This window comes from Meles meles, chromosome 14, assembly GCF_922984935.1.
Source record: "Meles meles chromosome 14, mMelMel3.1 paternal haplotype, whole genome shotgun sequence".
In the NCBI taxonomy this organism is placed as follows: Eukaryota; Metazoa; Chordata; class Mammalia; order Carnivora; family Mustelidae; genus Meles; species Meles meles.
This window is the reverse complement of record NC_060079.1, coordinates 21,699,338-21,719,665: the sequence shown is the minus strand read 5'-3', so window position 1 is coordinate 21,719,665 and position 20,328 is coordinate 21,699,338. Positions and strand designations below refer to the sequence as shown.

The 20,328-nt window shown below is 41.3% G+C and overlaps 1 protein-coding gene and 1 non-coding gene across 2 annotated transcripts in view; one reads left to right on the top strand and one right to left on the bottom strand.

Moving 5' to 3' along the window:
• Positions 1–20,328, top strand: part of FOXO1 (forkhead box O1) — a 98,200-nt gene that overhangs the window by 42,719 nt on the left and 35,153 nt on the right. The gene's annotated exons all lie outside the window — the stretch shown is intronic.
• LOC123925363 lies at positions 19,593–19,695 on the bottom strand. The gene has a single exon (XR_006814968.1). It is a non-coding gene; the product is annotated as a U6 spliceosomal RNA (small nuclear RNA).

Sequence of the window (20,328 nt, the reverse complement as noted above, 5' to 3'; positions counted from 1 at the left end):
GCATTTATTTCTTGTTCATGTGTATGCAGTTGCCTGGGGCTGCTCTGTTTCTCACTTTGAGGCCCAGACTGGAAGGTCAGTAACTCTGGGATAAGTTCCTCTCGCCATGATGATAGATGCTCAGGAGAGGGAGGGAACCTTATTGTGCAAATGGTTTCAAGCCTGTTGGTGCCAGGTTCACTACCATCCCCACTGGCCAAAATAAGTCATGGCCAAGTCTGAAATCAAGGAGTGGGGAAATGTACTTCAGCCAGCAAGAGGCCATAGAAATAGCCACCTGGGAACAATTGGGATCAACAATTCTATTTACCACAAATGCTAAAAATGTTAGCAGCTGAGGAAGCATTTGGTTATGAGATTATATGGTGCTACCTTGTTGTCTTTGGCTTTTACCATTTCCCATGCTCCAAGAAACACCAGTTAGGTTTTCATGTGACTGTGGACTGAATGTAACATATCACAGAGAACATGCTACTATCAGGTAAGGGGTGAGCTGAGATTTAGGGATTTGGATTCGAAATCTGGTTTAGCCATTTACCTGTTGGAGGACCCTAGGCAGTTCTTGAAATTTGTCTCTGCCTTGGGCCTTTTGTTCTATAAAATGAAGATGTTGGGCTATTCTCTCTCTGTAGTTCTTCTACCGGGAGGATTTAGATTCCATTCTCTTACCTGTACGTGCAGGTTTCATTTATTGTCATCTCCGGTCCACCCTTGTTGCCATGTGTTGGAAAGGTGTAAAGCTTTAGGAAATGCTCAAGAGCAACAGTTAATGATTTTATGGCCAAAGGAAGTTCAGTAGCGGACACGAATAAAAGCATTAAACGTGTGGGGATTGATCCTTTGTGTGTATTGTACTAAGTGGTGTGGAATAGTGACTGCTGTTTGCTGTATTTGGGGCTGTAGAAGGCCCCAGTAGGATCTAAACTCCCTGAGAGTGGAGACAGTGCTGTTTACTTTATCATTCATTCATCGTGCCTAGTATAGTGCCTGACATGTAGTAGAGCACATTGGAACAAATGAAGGTTGTTTCCCAAATAGGACACTCATGGAAGTATATCTTAAAAGTGTTTCCAAGAAGAATCAGGGTTTTCTGGTGCTCCTGTTTAGTTGTTTACCGCTGGGGATTTGTGGTGTTACAGTAGTCCAAGATTGCAGCACTGATGTGGACACATACACTCTTTGATTTCTTGCTGTGTCTGCAGTATTTTGTTAAGTAGTCAGGATGCCGGAGAAGGAAGCAGTCCCTGTCCTGCAGTTTCCCAGGTGTTGAGACTTTCTTGTACCATGTGCCTCTTTCTGTAGCAGAGGCCTGGACAAGGCACAGGGAGAGACATGGCTGGAGGCAGCAGTGACCTCCGGTCAGGAAGAACAGAGAGACCTCACTCAGAAGAAACTTGAGGGGTTTACAGAGAGCTTTTGGGAAGCACGAAATCACACAGTATGTTTTGGTGGCCCATACAAAGTCAGGAGGGTGAGACAAGGCTGCAGAGAGGCAGGCAGGGTCAGATCTGAGAACTTTGCCTGAACTTGATCTTTACCTGGTGGTACCACCTTTCTAATCTGGGAAAAGAAAGGCACGAAAGGGTTTTAAGAGGGTCAGGATGTGATCAGATTTTAGAATGTGGGGAATAGCAGCGAAGTTGGATGGTGGTGACACAGGACGCTCATGACAGTATGGCTGGGGAGAGTGGAGGGGCGGGGTGGACACCTGACGCAGGTAGTTCAGGATGAACAGCCACTTCCATAGCCCTGCCCTTCTGAGAAACAGAACACACAATGTGCAGTCATTTAAAACCCCTTTTTCATAAGCTGACAGTAGCTAGTGTCCTATTCTGAAATATTACTAGTCCTTGAAATAGTCTGTTTTAAGTTAGCTTCAGGTGACAGGATGGGTGTGGTATAGTCTCAGTATTGAAGGATGTTAAAACCTCACTTTGGTAAATTGTCAACTTGGTATGTTTGAAACCACCTTGGTACCAGAGTAATGGATCTTTTTTTTTTTTTTTTGATCTTCAGTTTTTACTTCGCTTTATCTTGCTATCAGACATTTGGAAAACTTGTTTTTGTAGTATTTTGGTTAAGTAGACGTGCCTTTCAGTCAATTCCACTGTATTATTGTGTCAGGGTATCTTTTTTCTGTTGCAGATTTGTTGATATTTTTATTTTTTATTATTGGTATTTTTATTATTATGTATTCTTCTAGATTATTAGATTCATGCTCAGCCAGCTTTAGACAGTTGTCAGCTGATACAAGAGGCATCTTTTAGTGGTTAGTGTTGGCAGTATTATTGGTATAATTTGTGGTATCCTTCCACATTAGTTGGTTGCATTGCTAGCCCTGTGTCTTCCCTGATCACCAGTGGTGTCCCTTCCCTCTGTGCAGTTAGCAATGACACAGCCTCCTTCCTGAGAGCCTAACCACTGGTCAGGGCTCCTGTAGCTACTGGCCTGCAGGTATGGTGGGCATGTGACTAGAGAGAAATGTAAAAGGGAATGCCATGGGGCTTCAGGGACTGGAAAGGTCATGTTGGGTGGAAGCACCAGGAAAAGTACTGCCCTCCCCCTCTTAAATGGGTGCTGAAGTAAGGGTAGAATTTCACCAGGCTGAGGCAGTATTTGGGCCAGGAAGGAGGAAATCCTGGGTAGTAGGAGCGGGCGTGACCAAAGGGATGCTTGTGGTAGAGGATGAGAGTGATAAGGTAATTGAGAAGGGCACTGTAGTTGGAATTGGGTATACCAAAGATGACGCTGGAAAAGTGAGGGCCATGTCCCCATCATTTCTATTTGAGAGTAGGGCGTTTTGGGGAGGGTATTCTTTTTTTTTTTTTTAATTTTTTTTTTATTTATTTGACAGAAATCACAGCTAGGCAGAGAGGCAGGCAGAGAGAGAGGAGGAAGCAGGCTCCCTGCAGAGCAGAGAGCCCGACGTGGGGCTCGATCCCAGGACCCTGGGATCGTGACCTGAGCCGAAGGCAGAGGCTTTTAACCCACTGAGCCACCCAGGTGCCCCGGGGAGGGTATTCTTCATATGTGTATTGTTGACAATAATACTGTTAAAGTTTTAGATTTTTTCTTTTCTCTTCTTATTTTAAAGATTTAATTTTTTATTTGAGAGAGAGAGAGAGAGCAAGCTTACAAGCAGGAGGAGAGGCAGGCAGAAAGAGGGGGAAGCAGGCTCCCTGCTGAGCAGAGAGCCTGATGCAGAACTTGATCCCAGGACCCTGAGATCATGACCTGAGCCGAAGGTAGAGGCTTAACCCACTGAGCCACCCAGGCACCCCTAGATTTTTTCTTTATTTATTTGAGAGAGAGAGGGCACAAGCAGGGGGGAGGGACAGAGAGAGAAGCAGGCTCCCTGCTAAGCAGGGAGCAGGACACAGGGCTCCATACCAGGACCCTGACATCATGACCTGAGCTGAAGGCAGATGCTCAATTACTATTAGTTTTAAGCACCAGCTGTGACACTCTGGACTTCGTAGAATTGTAATGCGGCATCTGCAGACAGATTGAAATTAACCTCAAAATATCCTGGAAGTTACCGACTTATTCCTTGATAAGGGAATAAAATGATAACATTAAGCAGTGGATTTTAAGAGTATTTTTCTGTTTTAGTTACTTCTTTTAATATTGACTTTTTCTACAGTATGTGGTTTTGCAGGCTGAGAAAAAGGACTGGATTACAGTTAATCAAAAGTGTGTGTGTGTGTGTGTGTGTGTGTGTGTGCTTGCATGCATTTTGAATAAGTTACAGTTTTGTTAATCTGAAAGCATACTTAAAAGGACTTCAACATAGGGCACACGGGTGGCTCAGTCAGTTAAGCATCTGGCTTTGGCTCAGTCTTGATCCCAGGGTGCTGGGATTGAGCCCTGCTTTGGGTTTCCTACTCAGTGCAGAGTCTGCTTCTCCCTTTCCCTCTGACCCTCCCCTCCTACTCGTGTTCTCCTTTTCTTTCTCTCTTTCTCAAATAAATAAATAAATAAATAAATAAATAAATAAATAAAATCTTTTTAAAAACAGGACTTTAACATAACTGAGCATAATTAGTTTTCCTAGGAATGCCCTTTCTTTTGCTATTAGAAACTTCAAAGTTTTAGAAAATGTTAAATCATTTTTTTTTTGTTTGAGTAAACAATGAGGAACAGCACTACCCAGGATTATTTGTTGGTTTTTTAGTGAATCACAAAATATGTACCAGTTTTTAAATTCTGGAAACAAAGAATTCAGGTTTCTATGGTATTTAACAAATGTGATTATTCATAGCAAAATTTGCATTCCTAAAGCAGTTTAGAAGGAAAGAATTTCTGTCAAGAGGAACCAGTTGGATTTTAGGAGGAATTAAACATAGAGCTGGTTAACTTTCTATAATGTTAAATACATACGCTTTCGATGTCTGTCTGGGGGAAAAAATAACATTTTAACCCAGGGGCATGTGGTTTATTCTTCCACATAGAACTGTACTTAGGGATGGCAGTAATATTTACAAATATGTGAGCAAATACAGAGCTGTCTGGTTTATAGCCATATTGACGATTAGGACATTTTCAGAGAAACCTTTCTGCAGGTAAGGTCTCTGATGATTAGCCTCACCTTTCAGTCATCTGCAGTATGGGTTGTGTGTCTCCCCTTTCATTGATGCTGGTGGCTTGGTGTCATTGCCTAGTACTGCTCTGACACCCGGCTGAAAGCATCCGACTCAGTTCTAGTAGAGATATGTAGAACACCTAGGAGGGTAAACATATGAAGAGAACCGCATACGGAAAATACTATGTATTCCAAAGCTTCGGAGAATTAGAAAAAAATTACCTGGCATCAAGGTAATTATAAAATATTGGGAGTTACATGTGGTCATAGGTGCACATGAACTAGCATGTACATACATGTGCACACGCACGCGCGCACACACACACACACACACACACACACTCTACCACTGTTCAGATTTTCCAGAAGATGGACTTGCAGGAACAAGTAACGTGCAACTCTTACACACTTAAAAAGTGTTCATACAAAGTGCTTCTTGGGTGGCAATTTTTTTTTTTAATCGAGCTTGAAACAATTCAGGCTAATTCTATCAGTTTAAAACTAAATCAGACATTAAACAAAACAAAACAAAACACCTTTTTATTCCCGTTTGGCACTAAAGTGTCTTGGTGGCCACACCAGCATCTACTGTTAGAAGCTCATCTAGTTGGTCTTCACTTCCTCAGCACGCACGTTAACCCATGCTCTCCATTCCCTCCACATAAAACCCCTTACTGCTTGAATGTGGTATCTGACTGCTTGAGCTACCCTCTGCCTTAGTTGATTTTCTTTTGAAACTTGATTGTGCTTTTTCAGACATATTTGTGCAGTTTTACTTGTTTTTCCAATTAATGAAAATTATTGAATGAACCCATTAAATATGAATGAAATAATGATTTTTAGGAAAACTAAGTTGAACATTTTGGAAAGACTTAAGTTGCTGTTAAGTTAGGTGTGATCAAACCCTATAAAAGATTAGGGGGAAAGCATGAAGAATTCTGTAGTTGGATTGCCATGCTAGGGGCAGATTCCTTCTCCACTTTAGAGAAATAAAAAATGCAAGTATTTGGTGACAGTGCATTGTAGATTGATAAGAAAGATTAGAAATCCAATCATAGGACCTTGCCTCAAAGTAACATGTTTTTTTTTTTGTTTGTTCTGTTTTTTTACTTTATCTCAAGCACTTTTTACATGTGTATTTTTAAGTTAAATGTTTAAATCCTGTATTCATTTAAAAAAATTCTGTACTTTTTTGGGGGAGGGATTAATTGACCAAGGAGGGTTTTGATCTAGTTTGGATTTGATTGGATAACAGACATGTTTTGATCTAAGGGTCAGTGTTCCTAAGAATATCAACTACTGGGATGTCTGAGTGGATCATTGGGTTGAGTGTCTGACTTGTGGTTTCAGCTCAGGTCATGATCTCAGGGTCATGAGATCAAGCCCCAAGTTTGGCTCTGCACTCTGCAGGGAGTCTACTTGAGGTTCTCTCTCTGCCCATCCTCCTGCTTGTGTGTTCTTGCCCCCCCCCCACATAAATAAATCTTAAAAAACAAAAAGCACAAACTACCAAAAAGCCACATCTAACCTACTTTGTTGCTCCTTATCACCCTGTATTGAAATGGTAGATTTATCTTTTAAGATGTGCTGAGAGAAGTAAAATATAAATAAAAGGCATAGGCATAGTAAATTGAAAGAGACTTGAAAGATTATTACCAGGGCCTTCAGTTAAAATGACCAAGGAGATGGCCCTAACAGTGCTGTAGCTGTTGAGTGACTAAGACAGTGAGTGGGTGAGTTGAGTGTGTGTGTTGTGTTCACATTCACCCCTTACTCATCCCACACAAAATTGCCTCTAGATTGGGACCTTGAACTCTGCGCTGATTTTATGATAGTATGAGTAACATGCAGAAAATTGTGCTCATCAAGTTAACAAGCTTGGTAGTATGGTTTGGTAGTTGGTAGTATGCTGTTTTGTATTGCATTCGGGACTATCTTACATGTGTCAACTCAAAAGAATATGTTGTTAATCTCTGGTACAAATCCTGGAAAAGCCTTAAAATGATTGGCAGTTACTGGCCAGAGATGGTAAATCATGCCTGCTAGATAGGTTGCATTGTGTTGGGATGAAATTAAAGTAACAGTTTTTTTTTTTTTTTTAAATTTTCAATGATTTATTTATTTATTTTTATTTTTGGGAAGGATTTTATTTGAGAGATAGAGAGTGAATGCATGAGCACATGAGGAGGAGGGGGAGAGGGAGAAGAAGGTTCCCTAGTAGGCTGGGAACCTGTCCGGACTCAATCCCCAGACCCTGCTATCATGACCTAAGTGGAAGGCAGTTGCTTAACTGACTGAGCCACTCAGGGGCTCTATTAAAGTAAACTGTAGGACCAACGTGGGGCTTGAACTCACAACCCCAAGATCAAGAGTCTCTTACTCTTGTCAACTGAGGCAGCCAGATGCCCCTCTAAATGATTTTGTCTAGAAAAACATGGGCTTTAAAAAAACTGTAGTATCAGTTGAAGGTAAATATTTCTCTGTTGGTATTTGAGTATATGTGCTGCCGAAGTGAGCACTCTGTTGGTATTTGAAATAATCTTTTATACTGCTTCTGTGAATTTCATTCTCTCTTACATTAAACATGTACATTTATTATGCATCTTCCCATATTCTCATTGAACCCCAAGAGATCTGTATTAATGAGTTTTATGCTTTGAACTTAAACTTTTTTTCTTGTCCTCATAAGAGACTGGGGAGAAAAAGGAGGAGGGTTTTCATATTTGCTTTGAGAGCTTTTTTTTAATCTTATGAACCTATTTCTTTTGAGAATTTTTCAGTTGCACAGCAGGCTTAATTTTTTTTGCAGATGACTAGTTTAAATCCCAGAAAATAGATCCACTGTCCCTTGGTTGTTTACTTCCCTCTTCTTCACTCATCCTAGCTGTAGGTTCGTTATTAAATCTGAAGCTAGTTTAAAAAAATTTATTTTAACTTAATTTGTTCCTATGATGATGGAACTGAAAATAAAAAGAAAACCAGAATGCTTGTCTTTTGTGAAAGTTTACATGAGTTTTTCTGTGTGTGATTTCAACCCGTGCCTGTTCACTTGAAAATCTATATATGTATAATTTCATTAACAACATGCGTTCTTCCAGGGATGTCTGAGTGGCTCAGTTGGTTAAGTGTCTGCCTTCGGCTCAAGTCAGGATCCCAGGGTGCTGGGATCAAGCCCTGTGTTGGGCTCCTTGCTCCATAGGGAGCCTGCTTCCCCCCTGTGCCTGCTGCTCCTCCTACTTGTGCATGCTGTCTCTCTCTGACAAATAAAATCTTCAAAAAAATTGACTCCCATAGAGTTCAGTTACCTTTTTTTTTTTTTTTTAATGATTTTATTTTTAAGTGATCTCTACACCCTATGTGGGACTTGAATTCATAACCCGGAGATCAGGAGTTGCCTGCTGTGCGGGCTGAGCCAGCCAGGCACCCACCTTATTTTTTTAACCATAAATCTTACAGTTTGTTTTTGGATTACATAACAGGTCTGAACTGAGGATCTTTGATGATATGTCCATTTCAAGGTATTTATCTAGTCAAGAATTTTAAAAAAATTTTTATTCACTTGAGAATGTGCCCACATGAGCAGTGGGGGAGAGGGTGAGAGAGAAGTAGACTCCTCACTGAGCTAGGAGCCCAGGACGGGGTACGGGGCTCTATCCCGGGACCCGGGGTCATGACCTGAGCGGAAGGCAGACATTTAACCATCTGAGCCACCCAGGGGCCCGTCAAGTCAAGATATTAATGATAAAAACTGTGCTTGTACAAAGATACAGTTAGTTAGTGCTTTATCGTTTTCAAAAGAGCAGCATAGCACGAGTAACATCTTACAAAACGTATGCCAAAAAGTGCCAGTCTGACCAAAAAAAGCCATTTAACCACTGAGAATTTTAATAAGTATTCTGAAATGGGGTTATAGTGAAGTATCCGTGTTTAATGTATTGGGCAGTTCAGAAGATTCATTTGTTCAGATTTGCTTGGAGACTTGATGAGAACAAATTTGGCTTTAAATTTGTATTTATAATTATAAAAATGATTTAAAGAAAATTTGAAAAATAGGAGTCTGCTTTATTTCTTTAATGAAACACCTGAATGTTTTAGCTAATGCTTCCACTTTCTATGCATTGTCTTTTAAAAATCACTGCATAATGCCATGTATAAAACTTGCCAACTTGCTTTTGATTAATAGAGTAAGTTCATTGAGGGAATAATGTAAAATATCATTGGCAGCGTGACTGGAAGTGGCTTGAGCAAGTAAAAATTAGCTTCAAGTCAACAGCTAAATAAACAGAAAAGAAGCATGCCTCATCGTAGGGATTCTTATTTAATATCTCCCAAAGGCTGGGCTTTAGCATACCAATTTATTATTTGTCATTTGGTAGAAGTTAGAGTCTGGTGAAGGGGGAGATGAGTGCAGAGCAGGCAAACGGGGGGGATTGTGTTATAATTAGTGCCTGTGGGATAATTTTATATACAGACTGGATATGGCTCAGGCTCATGTTTTCAGGCATTGTTTCTGTACAGGCATTGATCTTGTATTTTCTTTTTAGTTTTTATTTTTAGCGGATTTCTTTTTTTTTTTTAAGTTTATTTTTTTTAAAGATTTATTTATTTGACAGAGATCACAAGTAGGCAGAAAGGCAGGCAGAAAGAGAGAGAGGAAGAGAGGAAGGGAAGCAGGCTCCCTGCTGAGCAGAGAGCCCGATGTGGGACTCAGATGTGGGACTCGATCGGAGGACTCTGGCATCATGACCTGAGCTGAAGGCAGAGACTTTAACCCACTGAGCCACCTAGGCGCCCTTGTAGCGGATTTCTTGAGGAAGGATCACTGTTTGGTTGTTAATCATCTAGAATTTGTGGGGCACCTGGGTGGCTCATTTGGTTAAGTGGCTGCCTTCAGCTCAGGTCATGATCTCCAGGTCCTGGGATCAAGCCCCCCCCCCCCCCCCCCCCCATAGGGCTTCCTGCTCAGCAGGAAGCTTCTCCCTCTCCCTCTGCCCCTCCCCCTGCTTGTGCTTTCTCTCTGTCACACTCTCTCAAGTAAATAAATAAAATCATTAAAAAAATTATCTAGACTTAGTTATGATTAGGAAGTCTAAATAAAATATTGGGTCTGTTAGATCTGATGTGGTCAGAAATTTGAATGCTTGGTTTCATGGATTGCCTTTTAATCATTGGTGATATGCAAATTGAGTTACAGTGTTAAATATGAACAGTACCTTAGGAGTAAATTAGACAGTTTGGAAGCTCCATTAACTCTTTCGGAGTACTAGGCTGCTGTTTAGTCTACCCAAACAATAATTTACTAACTTTAGCATACCCAGACAGTAATTTGCAAAGTAATACCTCGAAGATGCTAGAAAGAGTTAATGAAGCTTCTGAAGTACCTAGGGTTTTCTTGGAGAGCCTGTTTCAGCATTTACAGTGGTTGTACTTGAGAAAAAGTGTCTTTAAATTGAATGCCTATTGCAGGAATTGTTGCTAAATTTATGCTCCCATCTTTCCGTTTTTATCCAGTCCCTACCTGGTCCTCCGCCCTTTTTTGCAAGACTCCTTTTCCTTCTTCTGAGTGAGGGTTCCCCAGGGTTCAGTCCTGTGGTTTCTCTCCTCACTGGGTTTAGCCAGGTGAGAACAAACACATGGTTTCTGGAGATCCATTTAGTTCTTGCTATCTTGTTCACCTCCCGTATTCTCCTGTGTCTACGTCTTTCCATCTTTCTGTCTTTCTCCCGAGCTTTAGTCTGATTTTTCAGCCAGCTGGTGACCACGTGGTGTTGAACTCACCTTCCTCCCTGAAACCTGTTTCCCCTACTGCCTACATTGCATTTTGAGTAGCACTTACCACCATTCTTTCAAGAGTCTCATCCTGGAGCTCTGGAAAACAACTCCTCCCATCAACTGCAGCCCCTCTGTCAAGTGTCAGGATGGAACTCTCGGGGTTTTGTCTCTCTCCTTCCCAGTGATGCTCACCATCTCCTGTCTGGACCTCTACACTGGTCTTGCTGCCTCCAGTTTCCTTCTTCACTCTACCCTGGACTGGCTACCAGAACAGATTTCTTTACATGTCACTTTAATTATACCATTTATCTCAAACACCTTCAGACGTTCCACCATCTGAAAGGCCCAGTTTTCCAGCTTCCTTTCCTACAGACTCTTCTACCAGCCCACCTTCCATGCCATAAGACACTCATCTGTTCCCTACAGCTTTACAGTTACTCATTCTCCACTCCCAGCAGGACATGCCCTTTTCCTTGTCCACGCTGATCTGTCTGGAACTGTTCACTGGAAGAAGTCAGGCTCAGGAAGGTGTATTCTGCACGATTCCATGTGTTTGAATTTCAGTAAAGAAAACTGGTTTGTGTGGTAGAAGACAGAACACTGGGGAAGAGGCTGCCGAGTAAGAGAGCCTCCTGCTAGGGTTCTGGAATTGCTTGGGGTGGGGGGCGGGTGGTTGCATGGGGATAAACAAACGTAAAAATTTGTATAGCTGTACCTGGCAGGTATCGGCTCTGGGCTTGGTGTAAATGAAACAGACTAGAACAGTGCCCACCTTCTGTGGGCTGTGATGGGCTTAAATTAGATAATGGGTTTAAGATGCCAGGCATAGAGACTGGCACATGGGAAAAATTACCCATGCTGCAGTTCCACGGTTGTTTTTCTCCTTCTGAATTGTGGAACAGCTATTCCCCAACAAGACTAATCTGCAAATAGTTTGACCTTGAAGACCTTTTGTTTTTGTATTCTTTTCTTCACTTGAATCTTTTATTGCCATGGTTATTGCTTAGTTGATATTGTTGATTTAATGTGGATACCTGCTTGTATTTTTTAGCGTACATTTTTGATGGTCAATAGAAATAGTGGCAAGTGTGGTGTGTTATGGAACGCTTGCAATAGTTTTAATGTTTCTTTTCCCCCCAAAACATTGCACACATCAAAAGAAGAATTTTGATTTTGTTTTAAAAGTATTTTATGCAAACTTAACTTTTATTTCCCTGAGTATTCTCATTCTAGGGAAGCATCCATAAATGGGACTTAGGGGAAGGCCTACTATAGATCAATGTAGGGAAGACTTTCTTAGGAGAGCTGTTAAAATGGACTTAAGTGATTTTTAAATAATAAATGTCTTGCAGGATGGTGGTTAGCAGACTTCGGTGTGTGTATGAATCATCTGGGGATCGTGTACAAATGTAGGTTCTGACTCATTAGGTCTGAGGTGAAGCCCAAGGCCCTGCATTTGCAACCAGCTTTCAGGTGCTGCTATGGGTCCGTGGACCACACTTTGAGTAGCAGGGAATGAGGGACATGGAGGGCAAAGCAAGAACAACTTACAACTTAGCTCATGAAAACCGGCCCACCAGTTTGGGTGGATAGTGACTGGGTGAGCCATATTTGTGTAAATATTCCTGAAAGGACCCATTCAAGAAAGTACTAACTCTTTTAAAGTTTTAATGTCAAGTGATTTTTTTTTCATACTAGTGGGCCAAACTGGTTTATTTCATTAATTTGTTTTTGTTCTGTCTTGAAAATAACATTGTATTAGTTGAAAGGGTCCTGAATTCAATCAGAACTTTTAGGGAAAGAAATTTAAAAATAACTTGGAATCATTTGTGACTGCCCCTCCTTAAAAATAAAATTAAAAAACCAGAAAAACTGAACTGAATACCACTGGCAAGACACAGTCCCTCCCCATTTGTCACCATATTCCATGAACAATACTCGACAAAATCACCACCACTCTGCGGTATGCCATTTAAAGAGCCAATTTCACTACTTCGTGTTTCCCTCTCATGGCGGGTAAATTTCCATTCCCCTCCTCTGAATTGGGACCTCTTTTATTCCGTTGTTCCCTCTTGCTTATCATATTCTTGACTCAGTAGAGGATGATTCTGTACCCTGTCAGACTTCAACATCTGTCAGGCTATGATTTGAGAAAAATCCAAGTTACAAATTGAAGATGAGATCCAACCCTTTGATGTTGGGAAAGCAGTGCTGTCAGAGGACTTGTCCCCAGAGCAGCTCCTGCCAGCCCGCTGCTAGCCTGCCTGCTGTTACAGGTTAACAGGAAGAACGTGGCTCTGCCTGCTGGCTACTGGGCACATTCCTTTCTGTTTGGGACTGAGGTACCAGGCACACACATTATTAAATTACTTAATGAAGATTTTGTAGCACATCTCTAATACTTTTGAGAGGCCTTCTCAGCACAAGAAGGGTGTGTGAGCAGAGGGCTTGAGAGGAGAGCGAGAGAGGGGAGATTTCACACTGGTGAACAGGGTCCTCCCGGATCCTCAGGATGCATGTGAGTGCTCCAAGGCTGGCTGTTTCTTTTCATCCCTGAATTGGCAGAAGGGACGGATGCATGCTCAAGGGAAGGTTCTTTATAGAGCAGGACCATTACCAGGGTTTTGGCTTCAACCTGGATATAGTGTTGCCATTAACAGTCTGACACAGGAGACGTTGTTTAAAATTTTTTTTAAAGGGGGGGACGCCTGGGTGGCTCAGTGGATTAAGCCGCTGCCTTCGGCTCAGGTCATGATCTCAAGGTCCTGGGATCCAGCCCCGCATGGGGCTCTCTGCTCCGCAGGGAGCCTGCTTCCTCCTCTCTCTCTGCCTGCCTCTCTGCCTACTTGTGATCTCTCTCTCTGTCAAATAAATAAAATCTTTAAAAAAAATTTTTTTTTTAAAGGGGGTGCCTGGGTGGCTCCTTGGGTTAAGCCTCTGCCTTCGACTCAGGTCATGATCTCAGGGTCCTGGGATTGAGCCCCACATTGGGCTCTCTGCTCAGCGGGAGCCTGCTTCCCCGCTCTCTCTGCCTGCCTCTCTGCCTACTTGTGACCTCTCTCTGTCAAATGAATAAATAAAAAAATCTTTTAAAAAAAAAGTTGTTTTTTTTTTTTTTTTAAAAGAAGATTTTATTTACTTACTTGACACAGAGAGCACAAGCAGGGGGAGGGCAGAGGGAGAAGCAGGCTCCCCACCCAACAGGGAGCCCGATGAGCATGAGCGGGGCTTCATCCCAGGACTCCAGGATCATGACTTGAGTGGAAGGCAGATGCTTAACTGACTGAGCCACCAAGGCGCCCAGGAGACCTTGTTTAAACTATGATTAAGGGCCTCCACGTGGTAGGCTGTGGTTTACAGACCCTGATAACTTAGAGGGATGCAGCTCACACTGATAAAAGTGGGCTCCAGTGGTCTCTGTCAGAATCAGATGTAATTGAATTATGTAGATGGTTCCAGTAACAAAGGTGGTTTACCTCCCTGCCACCTTCTTACTGGGGAGATCTCTGTCTTAGAGACTAAGAACATACAGAAAGACTGGGTGGCCATGAACTTGTCTCTTACATTAAACTCTGTGAGATTTTTCTGTAATAATAAGAATAGTGTTCCTAAATACACAGGGTTATTGCTAGGATTGATTGAGATAATAATGTATGGAAGACTGGAACTTAAAGTTTTAATCTCACACACATATTTGTAAATAATGGTCTTCCAGAGTTTTGCTGTGTGTAAATAGTCCTCCCCATGTGATCAGTACTAAATTGGCAGAAAAAAGGCAAAGCATTCCTGCTTACACTGTGCTGGTGGAGATATGGAGTATTTTGGGATGCTGTGCTGTCTTCAGACAGAATGAGGCTAACAGGGAAGACAGAGGAGGATTAGTGAGATGGCATTGGGGACAGTGAAGAGAATGGTTGTGTGTATTGCAGACTTTCTTTCCTAAATACCATACTGCTTAGGAGATTATGAAGAAATCAAGAACTAAGTGAAATTTAAGAAGTAAGTGTGACTTCCATGTGTTGTTGGCTTAGAATGTAAGCCAGCTGAGAACAGAGCCCACCAGTGATGTGTGTGTGTATTTAGCACCATGTAAATTGGGATTGGTTGCTTCAGTTGGAGAAGGTGGCCCTGACCCTAACAGTGATAATCCTATCCTTGAACCTCACTGAGCCAGCCCCTGAGCTGCTAAGGAGCTCAAAGTACGTGATTTATTGTCCTCATTTTATAGTGGAAGAAACAGAAGGGTTAAATAATTTATCTAAGGTCATATAACTTGGAACCGGCAGGCATTTGAGTAAAGATCTCCAAAGAAAGCCACGTTGCTTCCTAAGGCTAGGTTTTAAAATTTTATTCCTCAAATATGGATTAGCCCACAAAGACTTGAGGATAGTCTTCAGAAGGCTTATGTTTTCACTAAGGCACCATGAAACCAGGGACAGAAATAGTAATACTGTTAATAATTTTGTACCTGGATTCGAACAACCCAGCTCCATTGTCTTGGCCCAGGCGGCTGAGCTGTCAGGATGAAAGCCTCAGGACTCCTGGAAAACAACACAATGCCCATTTGAGAGCAAATGGGTGTTATTTTCTTTTCTGTAAGGAAAGATGAGCTTTCATGCAAATGAACAGGTCCATTTGGCCACTCAAGAGGACTTAAATCAGATCCCACAACTATCAACTTTTGCTGTCTCTTTGGCGTATGACAAAACACATAGACTCTGTTATTTCCCGTTGAGCCCAGAGCAAATTCTGTTGTATTAAATAATCACAATGCTTTTATACTTAATTGGACTGAAAGTCCTTCCTCCCCTCTGAAAAATTATGTTCACATTTCTACAGACCCAGTCAATCACCAAAAAGAGAACTCAAATGTCAGTGTTTTGGGGGAACCCTCCTACCCTGTGGTGGGACTGCAAGCTGGTACAACCACTCTGGAAAACAGCATGGAGGTTCCTCAAAAAGTTGAAAACAGAGCTACTCTCTGACCCAGCAATTGCACTACTGGGTATTTACCCTAAAGATACAGATGCAGTGATCCGAAGGGGCATGTGCACCCGAATGTTTTTAGCAGCAATGTCCACAATAGCCAAACTATGGAAAGAACCTAGATGTCTATCAACAGATGAATGGATAAAGAAGATGTGGTGTGTATGTATATATATATGCATAGTATTCCATATATATGTATATATATACATATGTATATGTGTATATATATGTATATGTATATATGTGTGTGTATATATGTATATATATACATATACATGTATATATATACACATATGTGTATATATGTATATATACACATGTATATGTATATATATGTATATATATACATATACATGTGTATATATATGTACATATATACATATATATGGAATACTATGCAGCCATCAAAAGAAATGAAATCTTGCCATTTGCGACGACATGGATGGAACTAGAGGGTATTATGCTAAGCGAAATAAGTCAGTCAGAGAAAGACAATTATCATATGATCTCCCTGATATGAGGAAGTTGAGAGGCAACGTAGGGGGCTTGGGGGGTAGGAAAGGAATAAATCAAACAAGATGGGATTGGGAGGGAGACAAACCGTAAGAGACTCTTAATGTCACAAAACAAACTGAGGGTTGCCGGGGGGTGGGGGGTAGGGAGAGGGTGGTTGGGTTATGGACATTGGGGAAGGTATGTGCTCTGGTGAGTGCTGTGAAGTATAAACCTGGCGATTCACAGACCTGTACCCCTGGGGCTAATAATACACTATATGTTGATTAAAAAAAAAAAAAAAAAGGAAAGAAAAATGTCACTGTTTTGTAGCTAGCAGACCAAGTTGTGAAATAAATATACCTTGAAATGTGACTTTCATACTTGGTGTTTTTTATGCCTTGGTACTTGAAGTATGGTTCATGGATTGGGTTGATGGCATCAGCATCACCAGGGAGCTTGTTAGAATCTAAGGCTTGATCCCAGGCATACTGAATCACTATGCCTTTTGATAAGATCCTGGGTGATTCCTATGCATGTTCAAGTATGAGAAGCACGGTTTTTATGGTACTCAACCCCCTTCAAGTTACTGGTTAAGTTTACTGAATGGAAGCTTGCTTCTTCTCTACAAAGTTCATTTCAAGGATAACATTTTTTATTTTAGAGCCCTAAAGAATAGAAATGTCATGTTTGGCTATTTAGCATCAAGGGGCATCTTGCCATTTCTAGCAAAGTCTGAATTATTTATTAAACCTCTTAATCTCAGTTTTTCTATACTGTCTTTGTATTCTGTTAGTAATGTAAAGCTAGTAGGGTGTTTCTTTATTTGGGGGGTTAATCTTTGAATTAATATTTGAAGAGTTAATCTTGGCCTCTTGAGAGTATACAAATCTCAACCAAATTACAGGCATAATATCTCCTGTCCATCCCACTGAAGAGGGAAGCTGGTAACCACTCATCAAATCCCTCTGGCTCCTCCAGCAGCACATCTTTTCTCTGGGCTCCCACCTCTTGGTTTATTGTCTATGCATCCTGCCCTCTCAGCAGGTGACCTGGGCCTGACTCCTGTCACTTACTGGCTTTGTGTTGGATTCCTACACTCTGGAGAGCCTCACCAGCCCATTTTTACCCTCTCCAGCCAGCTCTTCATGACCTGTGGCCACGTCTGCCGAGCTCCTGACACCTCTTTCTTCTCTTACCTTCCTTCTCCACCCCTACTGCCCTGCCTTCTGCTAGGCTCTTCCTGCTCTCACACATCTCCTTAAACTCCAGAATAGCCTAGAAGTGGTCAGTATGTGGGTTTTTTGCACTGTCAAGGAGGAGGGAGATTCCATGTTCAAGGACTCAGAGTTGTGAATTTATTTGAATTCATATTAAGTCTCCACTTGATGATTGTACAGTTCTCTCGGAAGTGCTTCAAGCAGAAGCACCCCTTTATGAAATAATACCTCTCCCCCTCCTATTTTTAGGGAGGAGGCTCACATAAGTTTTTTAAATTCAGAGAAAGTAGGAAATCTTGGGTCATTTTAATATTAGCTGTGGGTTGTTGTCAAGCCAGCCTTTGTCTAAGGGGACCTCATTAGGCAGTGCTCTATAATGGTGACAGGGCGGCTTAAAATGTCTAAGTAAATGTAAATGATCTCAGAGCCAGTAGTTGAGTTTCACTTGAAAGCCAATGAAACATCTAATTAAGGAGCAAAGAAGGATGTCAGAAGGATCCAAAGGCCTGCATTTTTGTTATATTGTGGTAGAGTTTACTGGAAGCCAGAGGATTCTTTATATAATAAATCTGGGGGGGAAAAAAAAAGCAAATAACAAAAAAATTCCCTTTTCTTTACTTGTCATATAAACAGAAACATCTCATAGGTGGGAATGTCCAGAGTTTGTATTGCTTATTACCAGTTTCAAATTTGAACTTGAAATATTTTTTAAGATGGGGGAGAAGTAGGGGGAGAGAGAGAGAGAGAGAATCTTAAGCAGGCTCCATGCTCAGCGCGGAGTTCCACGGGGCTAGATCCAAGACCCTGAGATCATGACCTGAGCTGAAATCAGGAGTTGGACGCTTAACCGACTGAGCCACCCAGGCGCCTGAAACTTAAAATATTTTTTAAGCACACTCTACAGTGGTAAAGCTTTTCTTTACAACATGTGTAATTATCTTGCTAAGCTTTTTTAACATTACATGAGGAGAAAACAGTAACATCTTGGAATGATTGTAAACTGGCACTTAAGACCCTGGAAGTGAACTGTTTTCTATTTACTGTGTTATATGTGTGACTCGATTCCCGTACTCCTCCTCCTTAGATCTTAGGTTTTTAAATAGTCTTATTCATAATGCTTCCTTCTATTCTTGAGGCATAGTTGATATTTTAGCAGTATTCAGTTTTATGTACATAATTGTTGTGTAGGCTGTGAAATTATTGCTTATTAGATTGGTAATATCATAAGCTATGTACCTTTTAATTATGTTTAATAGTGTGAGACCCAGAAATGCCCCCTGTGTACTCCTTTAATACTTCATGGCAGGACAGTCGGGGCACATCATCACTGTAATGTAGTAAAAGGGACTGGGAAATGGGAATTGGGCTTATTGAGACTGGAAAACAAGAGAAAGTAACTTGTAGATTCTTTCTGGTGATGAAAGGTTTGGTTTCCTGACTGTGTTGAGTCCTGCAGGAGGAACAAGGGTAAGGCAGAGTTTAATTCCTTCAGGAGCTCACAAACCGGGCAGAGCTCAGCTGATGTTACAGTTATAGCCGTTGGATTGGAACTATTCAGAAAATATTCTGAGGCATGTAGAAATCCAGGCATTCTTCTGCCTTGCTTTCACCGCTGTTCAAAAAGCAAATGTTCTTTGTTCTGGATCTTTGAAATACGGATTGATCTGTTGCTTTTCAAAATTTAAGATAACTCCCTGAAAGCTAGGGAGTAGGCCTGATTCACCAAGCAAATTGTGGACAGGAAGAACTTTATCTGTATCCTGAGTTTTGATGGTCTGTCTCCCACCCTCTACTTCCTGGAGGACTAGGTACACAGGTTCTCAAATTAATTTGTTTGGTGTTGTCATCTGAGAGCTTTTGGAGGAGGTGAGAGTAGCATGAGATTTAAGTAAGATGGGCATTGCACATTATGGTGTCTCCAACTTGGAAGAGTAAGATGTATGTAGCGTTGTTGGATGAAGACATCAGTCTGTGAGTACTCAGCAGGGCCTAATCATTTATTTCATTTAATCTACTTGTAAAGTGTTAACTTATTTATTGACCTATAGCAACCAAGAATTTTGAATCGTGTTTGTTCTAGTTTTAAGTTATGCGCATCCCCCAGGAGATACATAACCACCAGCTTGTGGGGATGGGATGAGGAGGAAGAGAGATTGAGTAACACCAGCCATATTACAGTGGTGTGCACAACCTCTTGGGTTTTGTTTTTTAGCGGTGTTAACCCTGTTGTTGTTGTTTTTTTAATATAACCATTTTTGTGCAGCTTTGTTTTTTGTTTTTAAAGTATGTGACCATTTATGTGCCATTCTAGAACTGTAAAAATAGCTATGGTGAATAAAATCATAATCGAGGGTGCCATTGTTGGAGGAGCGGAGTTGGCAGAATGCTGGATCAACAGGAAAAGAACACAAGGAAACATTCAGGAGTGACAGAAGTGTCCTCTTCTTGATTGGGCTGGTGGGCTACGGGGTATGCAGTTGTCAAACTCAATCGCCTGTTAAGATCTGTGCATTTAATTTACTGTAAATTGGACCTTCTCCCATAGGGCACACCTCATGAATTTGTGTGTTATCCTTGCACAGGGGCCATGTTAATCTTCTCTGTATCGTTCCACTATTAGTATATGTACTGCTGAAGCAAGTCTTAGAGTATAACCTCTCTTGTTACTTGAAATTTTAAAGTTTTTTTTTCCCCATATAAGACTTAAACAATACAGTGATTGGAAAGATGATGCAGCCACACTTTGAAGTATCTGTAATGATTTTGACTTAACGTAAAATATGCATTGGAACTTCTTATCAAAAGTAGAATTTCACAAAAGTCATTGAAGGAAAAGGCCTTCGTTATCACATGTCTTCATTCTGAGATATACGAGGGCAAGATTCAGTGTTTTTGTAGAAAAGTCCTGTTTCTGTTGGAGCTCTTGAAGAGGTAAAAAGTAACACATGCTGGGACACCTGGGTGGCTCAGTGGTTTAAGCCGCTGCCTTCGGCTCAGGTCATGATCTCAGGGTCCTGGGATCGAGTCCCGCATTGGCTCTCTGCTCAGCAGGGAGCCTGCCTCTCTGCCTACTTGTGATCTCTCTCTGTCAAATGAATAAATAAAATCTTAAAAAAAAAAAAGTAAGACATGCAAGAAGAAAAGTATTTTAAATTTAGTATCATATATGAATTCTTACATCAGTGACCCTGTCAAGAATATGCAGAGACTTTTCTCACCATACCTCCTTATTCATGGAGTCACTGTGTGCTATAAGACATAGTCCGGGAGCTG